This window comes from Pipistrellus kuhlii, unplaced genomic scaffold, assembly GCF_014108245.1.
Source record: "Pipistrellus kuhlii isolate mPipKuh1 unplaced genomic scaffold, mPipKuh1.p scaffold_m20_p_6, whole genome shotgun sequence".
Taxonomy (NCBI): Eukaryota; Metazoa; Chordata; class Mammalia; order Chiroptera; family Vespertilionidae; genus Pipistrellus; species Pipistrellus kuhlii.
In genome coordinates, this window is record NW_023425562.1 from 39513948 (window position 1) to 39533126 (window position 19179).

Consider the following 19179-nt stretch of genomic DNA (forward strand, 5'->3'; position numbering starts at 1 on the left):
GTCTCTGAGTGGCTCCTGAGAGGAGGATATCCAAACTTGATTCAACCTGAATTCTGACATTCACATGTTTTTATTATAATGCACATTAATTTGTAATGCATGTGCTAGTTTTACAAGTCCATCTTCCATTTTAAAAAATGATAATCTTCTGTGTCAGTTATTTATTGATCATAACAAATCATCCCCCAACATAGTTCCTAAAAACAAAAAACTTTAGCTCCCAAGTGCAAATGTGTGCCCTGCTTTATTAGGCTGGGCTCAGCTAAGCAGATCTGTGAGTGTATATGTGTGTGTATGTACATGTGCACGTAAGATCTACCCTCTCAGCAAATTTCAAGAATACAATAGTCTTGTTAACTATATTTATTATATACAATTAAATCTCCAGACTTACTAACCTTGCACAAATGAAACTACACCCTTTGACCACCATGTCCTCTATCTTTCAGCCATGGCAACCATCATTTTACTCTCTGGCTCTCTGAGTTTTATTTCCTTAGATTCCACATATAAGTGAGATTATGTAGCATATATCTTTCTGGCTTATTTCCTTTAGCTTAACATCCTCCAGGTTCATCCTGTTGTTGCAAATATTTTCTTTTTTAGGCTGAAGAATATTCCATTGTATACATGCTTTGGTCACGTAGCTGTTTGACAGGGATTTGAGGGCTCGGGTAGCTTCACTTACATTGCTGGTAATTGAGGCTGGTTGTTGTCCCAGTCACATGTCTTCAAAAGGCACCCACCACCTTCTTCACATGGCAATCTGATTCCACTCGAGTGGGAATGGAAGCTAATGGCCCCTGAGACCCTGACTCAAAACTCAAGCATCATGTTGACTATCTTCTGTTGGTCAAAGCAACTCACAAGGCAGAGTTAAAAGGGTTAGGAAACAGAATCCACCTCTCTGTGAGAGAAGCTATAAAAAATCCTTTTCAATCTCCCACAAGTCCTTAGGGCAAATATCACATGGTTTTGGTTGGGTACTCCCAACCCCTGATACACTATTTTTCTAAAAGCTATATTGAATGAAGGCATGTTTCTATGGCTCAGTGGGGTATATCTCCTTAACAAACAACTGAGGTTAAGAGTTTAAAAGAAAAAAGAAACAACAACTTCTGCAATAAAATAAAATAAGATTTACTAAGATTGGCAACAAAAAGTGAATCTCTATGGGAGGAATGAAGCCATACCTCAAAACCATGACTTTTCTCTTGATTTTTACCATCCCCCCGAGAGCTTAGCTTTTATTGTTTGCAATACCATATACTTGCTGCCTTTAAAACTATGACCCAGGGGCCCTTCCTTGACACTCCACATCATCTTAGATGAAACAACTCTGAAACCTTAAACAAGACTTTACTATGGCCATAAAGGTCAAGAGTGACATAAATCTAAAGATGGCATGTTCCCACAGGATTTAGACCCCATTCTACTATCTTATTGATCCTTCAACCTTTACTCCACAGGAGCCATCCTTGCTATCTCAACAGCTACCCTCCCTTAACCATCCAAACTCAGGAAAGAGAAGCTTAAAATCCTTCTCCCATCTCCTTCAGAAGTTTGCTTCCCTGCCAGAGGATCTGGCTCTCTTTCAGGTCCTGGCTCAAGGATTATCATTATCCCATGCCCTCAGCCTGTAGTCATTACTATAATCATACTTAGAGAGAACTAATGCCATCATCCATGAGCCATGTAGCACCAGGAGTACACTGGGTACAGTGAGGGTGCTCTTTCACACAGAACTTAATATTAGGAAATGTGAAAAGTAAAATGACCCTTCGTCTTTTTCATTTTTCATTTACACAAAGAGAATTTGTCTGATGTGTCAGAGCAAGAAAGACAAGGTCCCTTAAGTTAATTAACATATATTCACTGAAGCTAGTGATTTTTTGACATCTGAATGTTCTATAGTAGTACTTAATTTTGCAATCATAATTTTCACAGCATAAAAGTTATTCCAGGTTTCACTGGATCAAGGTTAGGGAAGATTCAAAGCATTAGACAAATTACCAATTAGTCTCAAGATATCTCTAAGGCCATTTTATTGACAAAGACTAGTAATAGTAAATAAATGTGACTATATCAGATAGTTCTTCAAATGCATTAATATGAAATATATCCCACAATTTTTCACTGAGTTTGTCAGTACTAACCATAGTGTCACATTTGTCTGCAGTTGTGAAATTTTTCTTGCATCCTCTAAGGTAGAGAGGATTTGCATAATATAAAAGCAAATGATGAAGTCAGGACATATAGTTGCATACAGGAATAGATTTCCCTTTAATCTCCTACAGGAACCAATGATCTTCAAGTAGAAGGACTTGAATTTAAGGGAATTCTACTTTTCAAAAAAAAATGCCCCACGGGAGAAAATAGAGGTACCTTTAATTTATTTTTGCTTTTTTTTTTTTTAATTTTGGTAGAGTGGGAGGTAAATGAATAGAGCAATGCTTTCTACCCAATCATCTCTCCTAGCTTATGTATCAATATCCAAAAGTTTTATTAACAGAATAGGGAAGCTTCCCTGAACTGAACTCAACACATTGGAAGGATATTTTTAGTGAGCAAATAAGACATGTTAATAAGTGAAAACTTCCATATAGAAAGCAACAAAGCATAACTGTGGTAATAGTGGTCAAATAGGTATTTACCTAGAATATTTTAAATGGTTGATTCTCTGTCAAAAGAAATAACTGAATTAATGTGTTAATCAGCTTTTCAAATTTCACAGATTGAAGATGTGGGTCCCTCCATGTTAAACCTGTTTAGTTGGAGCTCAGTCACAGCCAACCACATATCTCTTTCACAGAACAATAGAGTTAGGTACTGGCAGATCCTTCATCAGATGAGGATAGAGGCGATTACTTCAAGCACTAACTTTCACACTAGATATTAGGTTCAATAAATTTTTGCAAGAGGCCACCTCATAGTAAATGTTTCTTAGATAAATAGAATATAAAAATCTAAGTCATTTCTTTACATTGAATACAAGGTATTGCAGCAGGAAGAGTTAATGCCAGAAGGAACCTAAAACCCATAGATGCACAGATGCCGGCAATAAAAACTTCAGAGAATGGTAACATAACACGATCATGATGGATCTCAAAAACCCATCGTTACAGCATCTGTTCCCACAGGCTCAACTGCAAATATTTGGGCTGCTGCTGAGGTCACCCTTCAGTATTCGTTCTGAATAAACTCTGGGCAAAATAGTGAAACAGGGCTCCTTGTTTCCCATATACTCACTCCCTTCTTGCTGCCAATGCCTCTAGATTCCAGTCTAAGCATCTCATTCCCTAGGAGGGCAGTCCACTTTCATGGCTCCTGGGTCACAGTCATGCCAAACAGATTGAACCTTCCCACATGGCCATAACCCCGATGTTTTTTCTTTCCCACCATCATCCAATGTACATTTCACCTCAGGAGCCTGCTAGCTCCTCAGATTAAGTGACTCAAGCAAAGCATTCATGGTATATTTAAGATCAGCTTTTCATCGCTGCCAGTTACCATATTCATGGTCACTAGGGATGTGTTGGCTGAACCCAATGAATGAGCAACATGAGACTTTTGAGGGCTGCAGGATATGCAGGGAGAAGACAGTGAGGGAAGCACACAGGACTCTCATTGCTATTAAAATCACACTTAAGTTGTACCCACCTCACCTGTACAGGTTTACAGAAATTCCAGAAACCATAGATCTTGTTGTAAGAGTTACACATGTTTGAGTAGCATCCTCAGACTGACAGAGTTTTGTTGCTTGGCTTGTGTCTTCAACTTGAAATTTAGCAGAGAAGGAGCCATAAGCCCATAGGTTTCTTTAATGTCTTGATGGGACTTAGTGAGTTGTAGGCCAGGAGAAAGCAATTGAAATGTAAATTATAAGTAACAATGGTAATACAAAGAAAAGGTTTATTTTAGATTTTATAACAACCCAACGTACGGTTATGAATTTTCAGGGGAAAGCAGACACTTCCTATTACCTGCTACTCCTGGAGTGTGGACCAAAAACAGATGATTGCGTTATCATCACCCTCCTGGGAATTCACCAGATGCTAGAACACAACTGGGCAGGAAAAGTACCTGCCTGGATTGTTGTCACAAAATTAATAGGGAACAGCAAGCAAGTAAAAAGACTAACAAGAAATGACTTCAGCCGAAACCAGTTTGGCTCAGCGGTAGAGCGTCGGTCTGCAGACTGAAAGGTCCCGGGTTCGATTCCGGTCAAGGGCATGTATGTTGGTTGCGGGCACATCCCCGGTGGGGGTTGCTCTCCGGTCAATGTTTCTCTCTCATCGACGTTTCTAGCTCTCTATCTCTCTCCCTTCCTCTCTATAAAAAAATCAATAAAATATATTTAAAAAAAAAGAAAGAAATGACTTCAACATTCCTCAGGACAGTAAGATTTAACTTTCCATCATTTGTGCATGTTTTATTTCCTATGTACACCCACCAGGTATTTCAATTTATTTTTTTAAACTCCATCCGAGGATGTTTTCCCATTGATTTTGAGAGAGAGTAGAAGAGAGAGGGAGACAGAGACTTGTCCATCTGAGAGAAACACATTGATTGGTTGCTTCCTGTACACACTCTGACCAGGGCCTGGGCTAGGGAGGCTCCTGCAACCAAGATACTTGCCCTTGACCAGAATCAAACCAGGGACCCTTGGGTCTGCAGGCCAACACTCTATCCACTGAGCCAAAGTGGCTAGGGCAGTGGTTCTCAACCTTTTTAATGCCATGACCCTTTAATACAGTTCCTCATGTTTGGTAATCCCCAACCATAACATTATTTTCATTGCTATTTCATAACTGTAATTTTGCTACTGTTATGAATCATAATGTAAATATCTGTGTTTTCCTATGGTCTTAGGCTCTACAGCAGCCTAAGTTTTCACAAGTTGAAAACACTGCTAGCAGGGTCGCCTAAGGTCATTAAAAAGGTTGAGAACTACTGGGCTACAGTGATTTCAAGTTTTTTAATATCAAAAATATAAAAAGCATTTTTTCTGACCCTAAACTTTTCATTTAGTATCATATGAATAGTATCTCAATTAGGCAAATTTTTTTTTGCTATTAAAAAGTTTGAACTTTTTCTGTAAAGGCAAGTAACAAATATTTTAGTTTCTATGGGTTACATGGTCTTTGTCACAATTACTCAGGTCTGTCCTCTAATGCTCAAGTGTCATAGACAACATGTACATGAATGAGCATGGATGTGTTTCAATTAAAATTTTATTTACAAAAATAGGCAGCAAGCTGCATTTGGCCCTAAAATACAGTTTGCTGACCCCTCTCTTTTCTATATAATGTTTTGATGTGCTTTTTCACCCACTCACTAGCTGCTGTATTACTGTGCACATGAGTACTACTCAATATTTGTTGTATATTGGATGACTAAATAAATGACTTTTAAAACAAAGTTATTAATAAATGTTAATGAATTTCTGCAAAGTCTTATTAGGAAAAATAGCTTCATAACCACTTTTTCTTTTCCCTTATGAGCAAATACCAAAATGTTCTTCCTGAAACAATCCCTTAAAAATAACTGCATTTTCAGGGGAACACAACATAGAACAGTACAAGCTTCCTCTCATGAGCTACTTAAAAACTGATTTATACTATTAGATTCTTAGAAAAGACCTAAATGGTTTGCTATGGTCTTTTTCATAGAAATTATAAAACAAAGTCATACAAGAAAGGAGTTTTAAAAATATAAGAATATTGAAAAAATCCTTCTAAATTTAAATATAATGCAATAATTTATCACAAATAATGAAATCTCACTTACTAATTAATGTAAAATGATTTTTAATCAAATGGTAATTTAATGATCTTTATTATTTTAGCCTAAGAGTAATTTTTATGCATATTTGGCTCATAATTTTGCTTAATATATGGACATACAAGTATATCCATGACAGATTTTATGACATAGGAATTCTAATGATAAAGTTATCCACCTCTTTGATATAGCATAAATGAGTGAGTTATGACTAAAATGTGTGTAAGGTTCAAGGAGACATGAGACCAGATGAAATTGGTATAAAAAGAAAAAGAGTCCAATTTTTCAGGTAAGGCATGTGGATTTTACATAATAACCTGGACTTGGACAATTTCTCAGATAATTTCTCATTTCTACCCCATTACATAAAGGTCCTGTCCATTTATTCATTTGTATTTCCTCATATGGTTTCCAGTAAGGAATACCAGTCTTACACTTGGCCATGCTGATACCCTCCAAGGACTACTTCACATATCTAGTCATGAGGTCTTAATACCTTTGGCTTGTCCCACACCTCACAGAATTTCTCTCTTTATTCAGTGCTGAAAAACAACTTTCTTCAATTGCTGAAAGAGTATTGATCACATTTGCAACGATTTTCCCTATACTGGTATGTCAAGATTAGGAAGTGTCTGAGACGTTACCTAGGTAACAAGTTAGCCTATCAGTCTCATGGATGCTGAGAGAAGGCACAGCTGCCTGTGTCAGTGAAAAAAGAACTTTATTACTCACAGCAGGAGGAGGACCCAAAATGACAGCATCTGGGAGATACTCCAAGCCCACCTTCCTCAGGAAATGTGAAGAGAATTAAGTGGTCCATGTGTGCCCACACAAAAGGCTGCATTATAGGAAATGACCTTGAGTTCAGCAACCTGGATCTTTCCCTGTGCATAGGGAGCATCCCTGATCTTTGCCTCAAAGAAAGGTTATCTTTATTATTCTGGACTCTGCTCCAGAGGAGACGCTATCCCTACATTCCCAGAGGCCCACTATACACATATGTAGTCTAGAACAAAGGCAGTCAGAGTTCCTACTCCCAAGACTTGCTAAAATGTAAGAGGAGCATGGAGGGGATTATAACCAATAGTGATTTCCCTACTTCCACTCTTCTCTCAACAGAGCAGCCATGGTCTCTGCTCCGTTGAGAAAGATGCTGAGGTAAGGATTCTAGTGAAAATAGGTTGGGGGAGGAGCTAGAAAACATCAGTAGAAGAGTGAGAAAGTGAGAAAAGGAAGGCAATGAAGAATAACTTATCAAACTCTGAAAATTCAGGTAGACCCTGTAGAATAATATATCCTTTGAATAATTGAACCTCTGAATTATCCTTCTCAAGGAGAGGATGCTGAGATATGTCTTCACCCACAAACTATAGCCATTGTGGAATAATATATCTGGTGGCTCCAAGGGTGTGGTAATGTCTCTGGTGGCCCTACCTGTTGTGTTCAGAAAAAGAATAGGCTCAGATTATAAATAAATAAATAAATAAATAAATAAATAAATAAATAAATAAAATAAAATACTCTAGCCAAAGGAAATAGCTGCACTCTGAGCCCCCAAATGGTAAGAACCATAGTAATACATGGTCAGTATTTGCTACAAGGGCAGAAATTGTGTTATTCTTTTTAATTGAGTCTACTGTTGACACTCAATAATTTCTTTTATTAAATGGAAGAAAAACAATTTGAAATAGGTCTTGATAAAAGAATATGGATAAACATTAATGAAGGAAACAGATTTCTTGGGCAAAATTTACTTTAACAAGTATGTCATATCTAATATTCTATGGAATTAGACAAACTGAAATATTTAACTCTGCTAATTCTCTTCTGGAAACAGAAGGGAAAAATGGTCCTACCATTCATGCAGTTTTAGGTCAGTTTGATAAATACTAGTGAAAACTGGCTTTTCTTTGAAGATTTATTCATTTTTATTGTACAAATGGAGAAAAGAGCTCAAAGAGGCATGCTAATGATAAGGCCTCATTCATTTGTAAAATCTTTATCATCAAGCCCTTTTTTCCTTATCTAAATTCCTTTTGTAAAATGACACAGTTGGAAATACATTTTTTCTTATAGAAATACAACTTTTTAGTATAATTATGTATTCTAAATAAACGAATTACATTCTCAATATGCAATTTTCCATAGATTATGATCTGAAGCTTCCATAGGGATTGAAACTGTTAGCATAGGCTGCTAGTTAGTTATTGATAAAGAAAGGGAACAAATGGAGCCAGACATCTAATTAAGCTGGATTAAATAGGAAGCTATAACTCCCAGACACTCCAGGGTATAGCCGCAATGCCCTGCAAGTGGATTATCATCCCTGATTGTCCCAGAGGACTGGAAGAACTGGCTTTCCAGTCCCCCCAGAGGACAACTCCATTCCCCCACATTACAGAGGAGGGAAAACAAGTAAAGGGGAAATTCTTCTGCTGGACCCATGTGCAGTAGAAGCCAGATGAAGAGGCAAAACTTTGGGGCATGCACAGTAGGAGCCAAAATAGATAATATAAAGGGGAGGAGTCTAGTCTGTGAAAATGGGGAGAAAGGATAGGATTGGATAAGGGCATGAAACCCCAGAAGGTCCAGAAAAGGGATTGGATAGGGGAAGGGCCCAGCAAAAGTCACAGCAGAGTTCGGAAAGAGTTTGAAAGAAAGCCTGCTTTTTCCTAAGCCTAAAAGAAAACATCAAAGCTTAACAAAGGCCCAGAGTTCTTCCACTTGTTCATTCATTCACTTGTTCCCCTATCCATTTGCACACCTTTCATTCTGGTGGCAGCAGCAATGGCCCAAGCGAGGGCCTGGGTGTGGCAGCACAGCTACCCACTGGAGTGCAGCTGGAAACAGAGACTAAGCTAACCAGAAGGGGACAGAGACTGAGCATGACTACTGAAGCTTTGGCATGGACTGGAGTGATCTACAGAAGCTTCAGGTGCCCTGCCCATGCTGGGCTAATGGTACAGCATCTTTCGGCCCTGATCTACAGAAGCTTCAGGTGCCCTGCCCATGCTGGGCTAATGGTACAGCATCTTTCTTCTGGGCTTGGTGAGAGCAAGTGTGAGCCTGAGGACCAGAAGCTAGACTTCTTCCACAGAAAGATGGAGCTCAGCCACCTGGTAGACACAAGAGCCAAAGGCATGTTGATAGATATGTCAACTGAACTATTAAATATTTATTGTTACTCCCTTCTTCACAGAATACAATTACATATCAATAAACCACCAGTGCTTCTGACCAGTATTAAGTATTAGTAATAGAAAATCTAATGTTAACGTGTAGATTATGTCAACAATGCCTTTAACTTTAAAATTCATAATCAAAACTCAAAAATATTTTAAAGATGAAAAAGACAAAAAATAATAGGCTATCAAATGATCAAAATTATTTGTTTTAAGGGGAGAATAAATAAGCAGCAGCATGTGATAAAAGACATCTTTGTGCACTTCCTTCAATAGATATAGGAAACTTCAGAATTTCCCACCACATCTGTGGAATCTAGTGTCTTCATAAAATGAACACCAAATTTACAAACAATCCTGTGAATATTTAAGGAATTATGACACAAAAGAAGGAAGACAATATTTCTAAAACCTCATATTATCTCTGTACTTTTTTATAGACAATGACCGCATCAATAAAATGAGATCTAAGTACTCACCAACAAAATGTGAGTGCTATATTAATAACTAAATAAAGAAATTGCTCACCTGCTTTTCAGTTCCTTTAGCTAAGAGCCCATCTGGGGCAGAAAACCAACTTCAACTATGCCCTAAAGATGGCTGAGCAAGAATAAATTTGCTTCTTGAATTAATGAGTCAGAAACACCTGTTTCTGTCTATCTGGCCACACTTTTAGCCTGTTTTATTTATTTTTAATTTTTAAAAAAATATTTATTGTGAAAGTATTATGTATAACTCTTTTCACCTTGTTTTAGCCTCATATGTCCTTGCAATGTTATACCAATAAAAACTTTACCCTTCCTTATTCACCAAGTATCCTGAGTTCTGAACTTTCATCACTTATTTTTCCTTCTTTGGTTGTTGTTCAATTTCCTATTATTATTGTCATAGTTACAGTTGGGTGTTGTTTTTGTTTTTTTAATCTAATCTTAATGTCTTTGGTTCAAAGTCTTTTCTAGGTGTCCACATATTCTTGGAAATGAAAAAAATACGGGATCATTTTAACTTCTTAAAATACTTTTAGCTGCTTCTTCCTTTCACATTTCACAAAAGAACACATCACACTTGATGTATGTTCTTTGTGTATGAATTTATGGCACATTTTTCAAGGCATTCGCTGTCAATTCAGCTACATATCTGTTGTGTACTCTTTTATAAAGTCCATTTTTCTCAGTCTGATACTTCAGAGTATCCTAACACATATTGTTCACTGGGGAAGTGTAAACACTAAAGAAATACAGGGTCATCAATCAAGCAGCAAATACTTACTGAGCATCTACTAGAGGCAAGTTTTCTGCTGGATAAAAATGATTGAGAGAGGGGTAAAACATGGTCCATAGTATCAAGAAACCTTGATCTTGTTGGAAGACATAAACATACACCATGTGAACCAAATTGCTAGGATGTACTAGTACTTAATAAATGCACTACATTTCAACGAAGGGTTGGAGGAGAATATTTTAGGCAAAATTGATGCAAAACTTTAAAGCTGCCTAAATATGCTCTCAGAACTCTTGATACATATCAGTATTCTTCCTCATTCAGTTCATGACCCTATTCCAGATACGTGCACCTAATTCCTCAAATCTACCCTCAGGTCATGGATTGCCCCTTAGAAGGGTTAAAAACAGCAAAGCCATTTGCCTTGGGCTTTCTATATTTTCCTTCCATAGTTCATTTCTCTGCCCTGTATAGATCTGAGATCAAATAAGATCATGATCTAAACAAACTTATATGTGTTCTCATAGCTCAGGAATGATAGCTTAGATAGTTTGGACAACCTAGGCTTACTCCCAAATCCATCTAAGTTACTCTCTTCATTACAAGGATAGCAAATACATTTTAAGATCTCATTTACCTATATGACACTTGATTAGAGTTGGCCAATAAGAGAATGTATGAGAATGGAAAGCAGTAAGATTATCCAATAAAAATATATATATATATATATATATATATATATATATATATATATATATATATATATATATATAATTTCAGAGAGGAAGGGAGATGGAGAGAGAGAAATAACAATGAAGAAAATCATTGATTGGCTCCTGCACATGTCACATTGGGGATCGAGCCCAGAACCCAGGCATGTGCCCTGACCAGGAATAAAACTGTGTCCTCCTGGTTCAGAGGTCAATGCTCAATCACTGAGCCAGGCCAGCTGGAAAATGAGCCATTATTCTTCAGAGGGAGTTGCAGCCAGATTTGTGGACAGACATGAGATGTCCCCACTGGTTCCCAGGGAGCTCTTGAGAATGTTGCTTTGCAATTGCAGACTGAGATTGTTGGTAGTAATTTCCCTGACATCAGTACAACTTAGGTTTTGATACTTTATAAAATTATGTATAGAAGAATGAAAGAAGAAGATTTAAAACACAAAATTGAGATGTTTACATTCTCTCCACTATAAATTCTCTCATGTTGGCTAAGATACCACTGCTAATTTAAGGCTTTGGCACATCCACTACATTTATAAGGTTCCTCTCCAGAATTAATGCTTCTTTCATGTACAGTAAGACATGAATGGTGTTCAAAGGCTCTGTGATATTTTCCACACTCATAAGACTAAAACTACAGTGCGAAATCTGTGATGTTAAGTTCCAAGTGCTCATAAAAGGCTTTGCTAGATTCTCCTCAGTATGGATTATTCTCTCATAAACAGTAATATTATACATGAATGCCACTAAAATACTTTGCCTCATTCTTTACATATCTAAGGCTTCTCTCTACTATAATTTGTCTCATGTTGCATAATACACCAATGATAACAATTTTACCACAGTCTTCACAATTATAAGTTTTCTCTCCAGATTGAGTTCATTAGTGCTTAGGAAGACAAGAATCCCAAGAAAAGACTTTTCTAAAATTCTTACACCTGTAAGGTTTCTCTCCACTATGCAAAATCTGATGGCAAGATTTAAGGAGTGATGACAGGATTTGCGACATCCTCTACATTTGTAACATTTGCCCTAATGTGAATTCTCTGATATTTGGTAATTTTTGAGTGTCATATAAAGGTTTTGCCATATTTTCCACATTTATAAAGTTTATTTTGAAAATTAATTATCAGATGACTAGTAAAATTACAGGACCAGTGAAAGGCTTTACCACACTACTTACATCTGTCAAGTATCTCTCTAGTATGAATTATCTCATGTACATTAAGACATGAATGACATTTAGAGAACTTGCTCCATCTTTTACATTCCTATGGTTTCTCTCTAGTATGTATTCCTTGATGTTAAGTCTTAAGTGCTGATAAAAGCCTTTACCACACCCCTTCCATCTCTAAGACTTATCTCCAGTATGAATTTTCTGAATTCCAATAAAGTTTTAACACTGGTTAAAGGCTGTGTGACATTTTCTACATTTATAAGGCTCCTCTCTAGTATGAATCCTCTGATGTCTAATAAGGGCTGAGGACTGGCTAAAGGTTTTACCACATTCTCTACATTTAAAAGGCTTCTCTCCAGTATGACTTCTATTATGTTTAGTAAGATCTGAGGAATAGCAAAAGGTTTTGCCACATTCTGTATATTTATAAGGCTTCTCTCCAGTATAAATTTTCTGATGTCCAATAAGGCTTGAGGATATGCTAAAGGCTTTCCCACATTCTGTAAAATTATAAAGCTCCCCCCAGTATGAATTCAATGATGTTTAGGAAGGTCTGAGGAATAGTTAAAGGCTTTGCCACATTCTGTATATTTATAAGACTTCTCTCCAATATGAATTCTATAATGTTTAGTCAAGTTTGAGGAATAGCTAAAGGCTTTCCCACATTCTGTACATTTATAAGGCTTCTCTCCAGTATAAATTTTATGATGTTTAGTAAGGGCTAAAGAATCGCTAAAGGTTTTTCCACATCCTTTACATTTATAAGGCTTCTTTCCAGTATGAATTTTCTAATGTTTAGTAAGATTTGAGGACTGGCTAAAGGCTTTGACACAATCTCTACATTTGTAAAGCTTCTCCCTGGAATAAATTGCCTGATGTATCTTAAGATGTGAAGGCCGATTAAATGACTTATGACATTTTTTTTTAATTTATAAGCTTTTTCTCCAGTACATCTTTCCTTATGTCTATTTAAATTGAACATATGACTGAAGCTTCTCCCAAGAAGATTATGCTTATAACCTTTCTCTGAAGTATACATAGTCTCTTGTTCAATAGGATTTGAAGATCACTTAAATTATCTGACACATTTACTTTGTCTCCCCCACAATTCGAATAACCTGGTGTTTACTATGATTTGACATTTGATCAAAAACTTTTCCACCTTCATAATGGTTCACTGGAATCTGAGACTTCTGATATTTATTAGGTTTGACTCTTGGTTTAAGTTTTCCAATGTTCATTGCATTGATAACTTCTGTCTCCATTATATGCACTCAGTATTATTTTAGAGCACAAATCTTCTATTCCTGGCTTTTGCAATAAATCCTGCTTGTCTTCAGATGCATAGCTGGGTGGATGGATATTGTCCTTTTTTCCTTCACATCCCAATTTTCTGTCATTTGTTTAAAAAGGTGGCTAGATCTGGCTTAGAGACAACAAGACCCATGGATACCAGATTTTTGCAGTTTTCAACATCACATCTACATATAATTTTTGCTGAGATGGATCCAGGCATTCCCACGTCTCCTGAGAAAAATATATAGCCACATCTCTGAAGGTTAATGGTCCCCAAGAAGCAGCCATGTCCTCCTGTTCCTGGTCCTGCTCTTCATTGTTTTCTCGTGTGACTTGGTATTATATTAAGGAGTTATATCTGCATCAGGGAAATGTACCTTGAAAGTATCATCTCAGTTCTTTTGTTTGTTCCCACCACACTCAGTCAGAAGGACCCTGAAATGCTGAAAGTGTTGTCCTTTGTCACAGAAGAGTCAGGAGCAATGAGCTTCTGGAGGTGCAGTATGGGGATTTTAATGCCTGTAGTGACCCTAAAGCTTCCCTGTGTAGCAATGTGCTCTGAGATGCTCAGAATTTAGCCAGAAAGACCCAAATCAGGGAGGACCATAGGATTTGCCAGAAAGACTAAAACCATGGAGGCCAGCATAACCTTCAATGTTCTATAGCCACTGCCATATCTTAGAAAAAAACCTTCTTAACATCAGTCTTGGCAAGAATTTTTTTTTTTTTTTTAGATTTAACATGAAGAGCATAGGCAACTAAGCACAAGTAGACAGGTGGGACTACAATACATTAAACTAAAAAGCTTCTTCACAGCAAAGGAAGTAACCAATAAAATGAAGCAACCTATAGAATTAGAGAGGAATACTTGTAAATCTTATATCTGATAAAGGGTTACTATCCAAAATACAATATACAAGGAACATATACAAATCAATAATAACAACAACAACAAAAAATCAAGTAGTCCAATTAAAATATATATATATATATATATATATATATATATATATATATATATATATATATAAAGTACATAAATAGATATTTTGCAAAGGACAACACATAATTGACCAACAGATACTTGAAAAAAATGGTTAACATCATTAATTGTCAGGGAAATGCAAAGCCAAACCACAATGAGATATTATTTCATACCTGTTAGAATTGCTATTATTAAAAAAAAAAAAAAAGATAAGTAATGACACAGACGTAGTGAAAATGGAAACCATGTGCACTGTTGGAAATGGCAACATATATAGCCACTATGAAACACAATATGGCGGTTCCTCAAAAAAATTAAAAATAGAACTACTTTATGATCCAACAGTCTCACTTATGGGCATATATGCTGGAGAAATTAAATAGGTATCTGAAAAATATATCTGTACTCCCACATTCAATGCAATATCATCCACAATAGCCAAGATATGGAAGCAATTTATGTTTTAGTCAATGGATAAATGAATACAGAAAATGTGATATACATATATATCATAAGATATTATTCAGCCATAATAAAGGAAAACCTACAATTTGCAACAACCTGCAGATATTATACTAAATGACATAAAGCAGACATAGATGCTGCATGATTTCACTTATACATGGAATCTAAAAAAGTGAAGTTCATAGCAGAAAAGAATACCAAAGTGGCTGCCAGGTGCTGGGTATGGTGTTGGGGAAAATGGGGAGATGGTTAAAGAGTACAAAGTTTCAGTTATGCAGGATGAATAATCCTATATAATAAAAGCCTAATATGCAAATCAACCAAATGGTAAATTGAACAACAGGACAACCAGTTGTTATGATGCACTGACCACCAGGGGGCAGACGCTCAATGCAAGAGCTGCCCCCAGCCTGCAGGCCCCGGGCCAGCCAAGGCAGATGCCAGTGCCCTACATTCCCCCACCCTGCCAGTTTTCCCACAGATCGGCCCTGATCACCGGGCAGGCCTAGGGACCCTACCCAGGCACGGATTTTATGCATTGGGCCTCTAGTGTCTGAATATCTAGTACAGTGTCATGACTATAATTAATAATACTGTATTGTGTACTTGAAATTTGTATAGAGGGTAAATCTTAAGTGTGCTCATCACAACAACAAAAAAAGAAGAAGAAATTGGTAAAGATGTAAGATACTTAAATATTTTAATTAGCTTGATTGTGGTGATCATTTCACAATAAATACATGTATATCAACATCAAGGTGTACACCTAAGCAATTTTTACTTGTCAATTATATTTAAATAAAACTAGTTTTTTAAAAAGATATTTTAGATACAATAATTAGAAGAAGCAATTTCTAGCCAACATCTACCAGTTTTGGTCAAAATAAAAACTATTGATAAATGTCCTATTTAATGCATTTATCAATAAAAAAAAAACCCTATACAAGAAAAAGAACATATTTTACTAGATTTTTTAAATGAATTTTTAAAATTATGTGATATCCCAAAAGTACATTCTACAAACTTAAAACACACACACACACACACACACACACACACACTTAACAAAAATGTGTAAGATGGGGGGAATATTTGCTTTAAGTGATTTTGTCTCTGCCAAAATGAACATAGTATTCATAATGATTTATTTTGGGTTCAGAGATGATTTACAGTATTAAGAAATCTGAAAGTGTGCTCAAGGAGAAAGCCCAGAGGCACCCAACTGATATCAATGAGGCATGGCAACTCTAGATTGTGGATTTGTCATCATAAAATCAAAATGACAAGGGAACATGAGCAATAAATGTAAAATGACAGCAATGCCATCACAGAGCCATGTAGACATCAAATCCGCATAGGACAGAAGGGGGTGTTCAAAGGTCATTCATCATCATCAACTTTATAGGTCAGTCATTAATCCTAGACCCAAGAAAGTAGAGAAACCCAAATTTAGGCAAAAAGAGTGGGAAATCAACCCTGTCAATATGACATATAGCACATAAGAGAGAAATGCAACTATCACACCTTCACTGTAAAGTCTATTTTTTTATACTGAATATACTTAATAAACTAATGGTGGGATGAATTTCCTTTTAAATTCACTAACAGAAGTGCAAAATAAAGCATTAAAGTACCAAATTTTTCAGCTCACATTTCAAATTTTATATTTCAAAGTGGCCAGCAAGGTGTGATTTCATCAGATAACCTGTAAATGTTGAAGATAGAAAAACTACACACACACACACACACACACACACACACACACACACACACACGTAGCTATTTTATTTACATAAAGAACAGGACATGCATACCAAAGGAGGAAAGAGGGCTGGGCATGGGTGAATGAAAAAATAAGCACACCCCTGAGGGTTCTTACAATCCCATGGACAAGTGAAATGTCCATGAACAGCACAAGGAAATGAGAGAACACAAGACTGGGTGTGGCTTTATTATAACAGTTTTCAGCCTCCTGTTTCCAAAAATGAGTACTTAGAGCCTCATCCTAATGGTCAGATCTACCACATATCCTAGGAAGAATGTGAATAATAAGCTGAAGTTTATGAGTAAAAAATAAAGTTTGTTTCAAGTAAATATTTGGTTTTAGAGATTTCTTAGTCTATCAGGAATATAAGCAAAACAGTGCCTATTTAGGAATCTAAAAATATATCAGGAAAAAAACTATGAAGTTTCTTGAATATAGTTTCTACTAAAAATTTTAAAGAATTTTCTAACATGCTACAGACTTAACAACAAACACTGTGCATAACTGAAGTGATTGGTACTATTTTCAATAGAGACAAAAAGAAAAATAAGAAAAAAGACAATAAACCTAATTCCAAATATGTACTACAGAATAAAATGCACCAAGAACAGGTTAGAGTTTAAAAAGAATGTTGGGAGCCCCATGGAGTGATTTCCTTATAACGTTACCATCTCATATAATTTGAATCAATTAATAGCAAAAGTAGAAATTGGAGTCTTTCTGGTCAGCAGGGAAATGTGGGAAAATGTCTTATTGATCCAACCAATGCTTCTCATCCAGTGAGATTAATTCATTGATACTCCACAAGAAAGATATTGTGTCTTGTTTTGATTTGGTTTTCAGCCCTATCTCATTTGATAAGACCAAAGTGTAAAAGCACGTTGGTAGTAGTAGTAATTAACTGACTATCCTTTCACTTTAGCTTGTTTCTTTCACAGATGCAAACAAAAGCAAACAAATGAAAAGAGAAACATTAATATGCAGCAAAATGTGTACAACTAATCTAATCACCACCTACACAACAGGTAGAATCTACCTCTGACATACTGAGTCTTAGGCTTGATTTTTTTTTTCAAAAACAGGCTAAGAACACCCAATTAAAGATGACTGTTTCAGTAAATGGTCTAAGTTTCCTTAAGAAAAAAAATCAAGGTGTAGGTAAGGAAAACACTATTGAAAGCCATTTCCATTTCATACAAGAACTACCTCCTTTCCATTTTTTTCATTTGAAGAGAATTTCTTCTGAAGTAATGATAGAGTTGTTGGACTTCAATCTTTCATGCTGCAGAATACCAAATTGTCCATCTACCAGCCACTGGGAATTATGTCCCATTTAATACAACTTGCATTATCAGGTTGAGAGGTTCACAAGCTTTCTCGTTAAATGGTATCAAAACCCAATTCAAGAAACAGTTTTCTGGAGGGAAAGTCAAGTAGCAACCATACAAGAATTGATTTCTCACATCATAAAGCCATGCAAACACAAGAGAGCATATACATTCAACTAGCTGTGCATAGAGACCTTCGAATACAATTTTGGAGAGGGTGAAAAGCTCTATAGCAAATGTTATCTTTAACTAGTCACATCTTCTATGTAATTTGTTTTGCCTTTTATCTCATGTAGAAAAATCAGTAATAATCTATTTTACATATACTTGGAATTTTTATCATTTTTAAAAGAATTTTAGCATTATTTGTAAATAGACATTAAATTCAAAGACTAAAGGTGAAAACATTTTCATTAATAGTAGGAAAAAAACAGGGGTATGTTCCTATGGACTTTTAGTTTAGAAATAAAATAAAATCAGTATCATTTAATATGTGCATGTATTGGTCTGCAATATAGCCCATAAAAATTTAGACTTGAGAAATATATAAATCATATCAAGTTCTATCTTAAAATTACTATAGCTTCTTGTGATGAAAATTCTCTAACATTCTACGCAACCCTGGGATGATGAACCCAATCCTTGATGGGAAAGCAGCTATCTTAACCTTTCACATATTAGCCCTGTTTTAACAGGTTTATTCCTTAAAGCAATTACGTACACTGACAGGGGTTCAAAACTGTGAGCCTCAGAACCTCATTGGAACTCATAGTTAAGACTGGCCTTTGAAATCTGTCCTAATGTCTTATTCCCTGTCTGAAAGGAAGCAAAATGTGACTGATTCTGCCTCTCTCCCTGGAAACTTGGCCCAGAATGAAGTTCTGAGGAGACTAGAGAGCCCTGAAGCTCCCCTTGCCTTCAGACTAAACACTGGGAAAGATAAAGTGGAGTAAGAAATCTAGAGACAGAAAAGTGAGTATGTACCAAACAAGCCCATGATAGTATAACTTTTTCTTGGAAGAAAACTATTTCAAAATAAGAAGTATCAATATACTAGCAAAAGCCATTGCACTATATTTTAAATTTATGATTTCTCAGCACCAAGAATCATTATTTGGATTCAGATTTTAGTCACATGCCTTTCTTTGCATATTATTTAAACACAGAGCCTTCCATATGAACCCTGTCCACGAGGAAGGCAGGATTTTATTAGTGAAATATGTGTAAGTTTCATTGAGGTTTTCTTAGGTT

General features: G+C 36.1%; 1 non-coding gene across 1 annotated transcript; it reads right to left on the reverse strand.

Annotated features, from left to right (window-relative positions):
• Nucleotides 1-2418: 2418 nt before the first annotated feature.
• Nucleotides 2419-2552, reverse strand: LOC118708545. The gene has a single exon (XR_004984620.1). It is a non-coding gene; the product is annotated as a small nucleolar RNA SNORA36 family (small nucleolar RNA).
• Between the last annotated feature and the right edge of the window lie 16627 nt (nucleotides 2553-19179).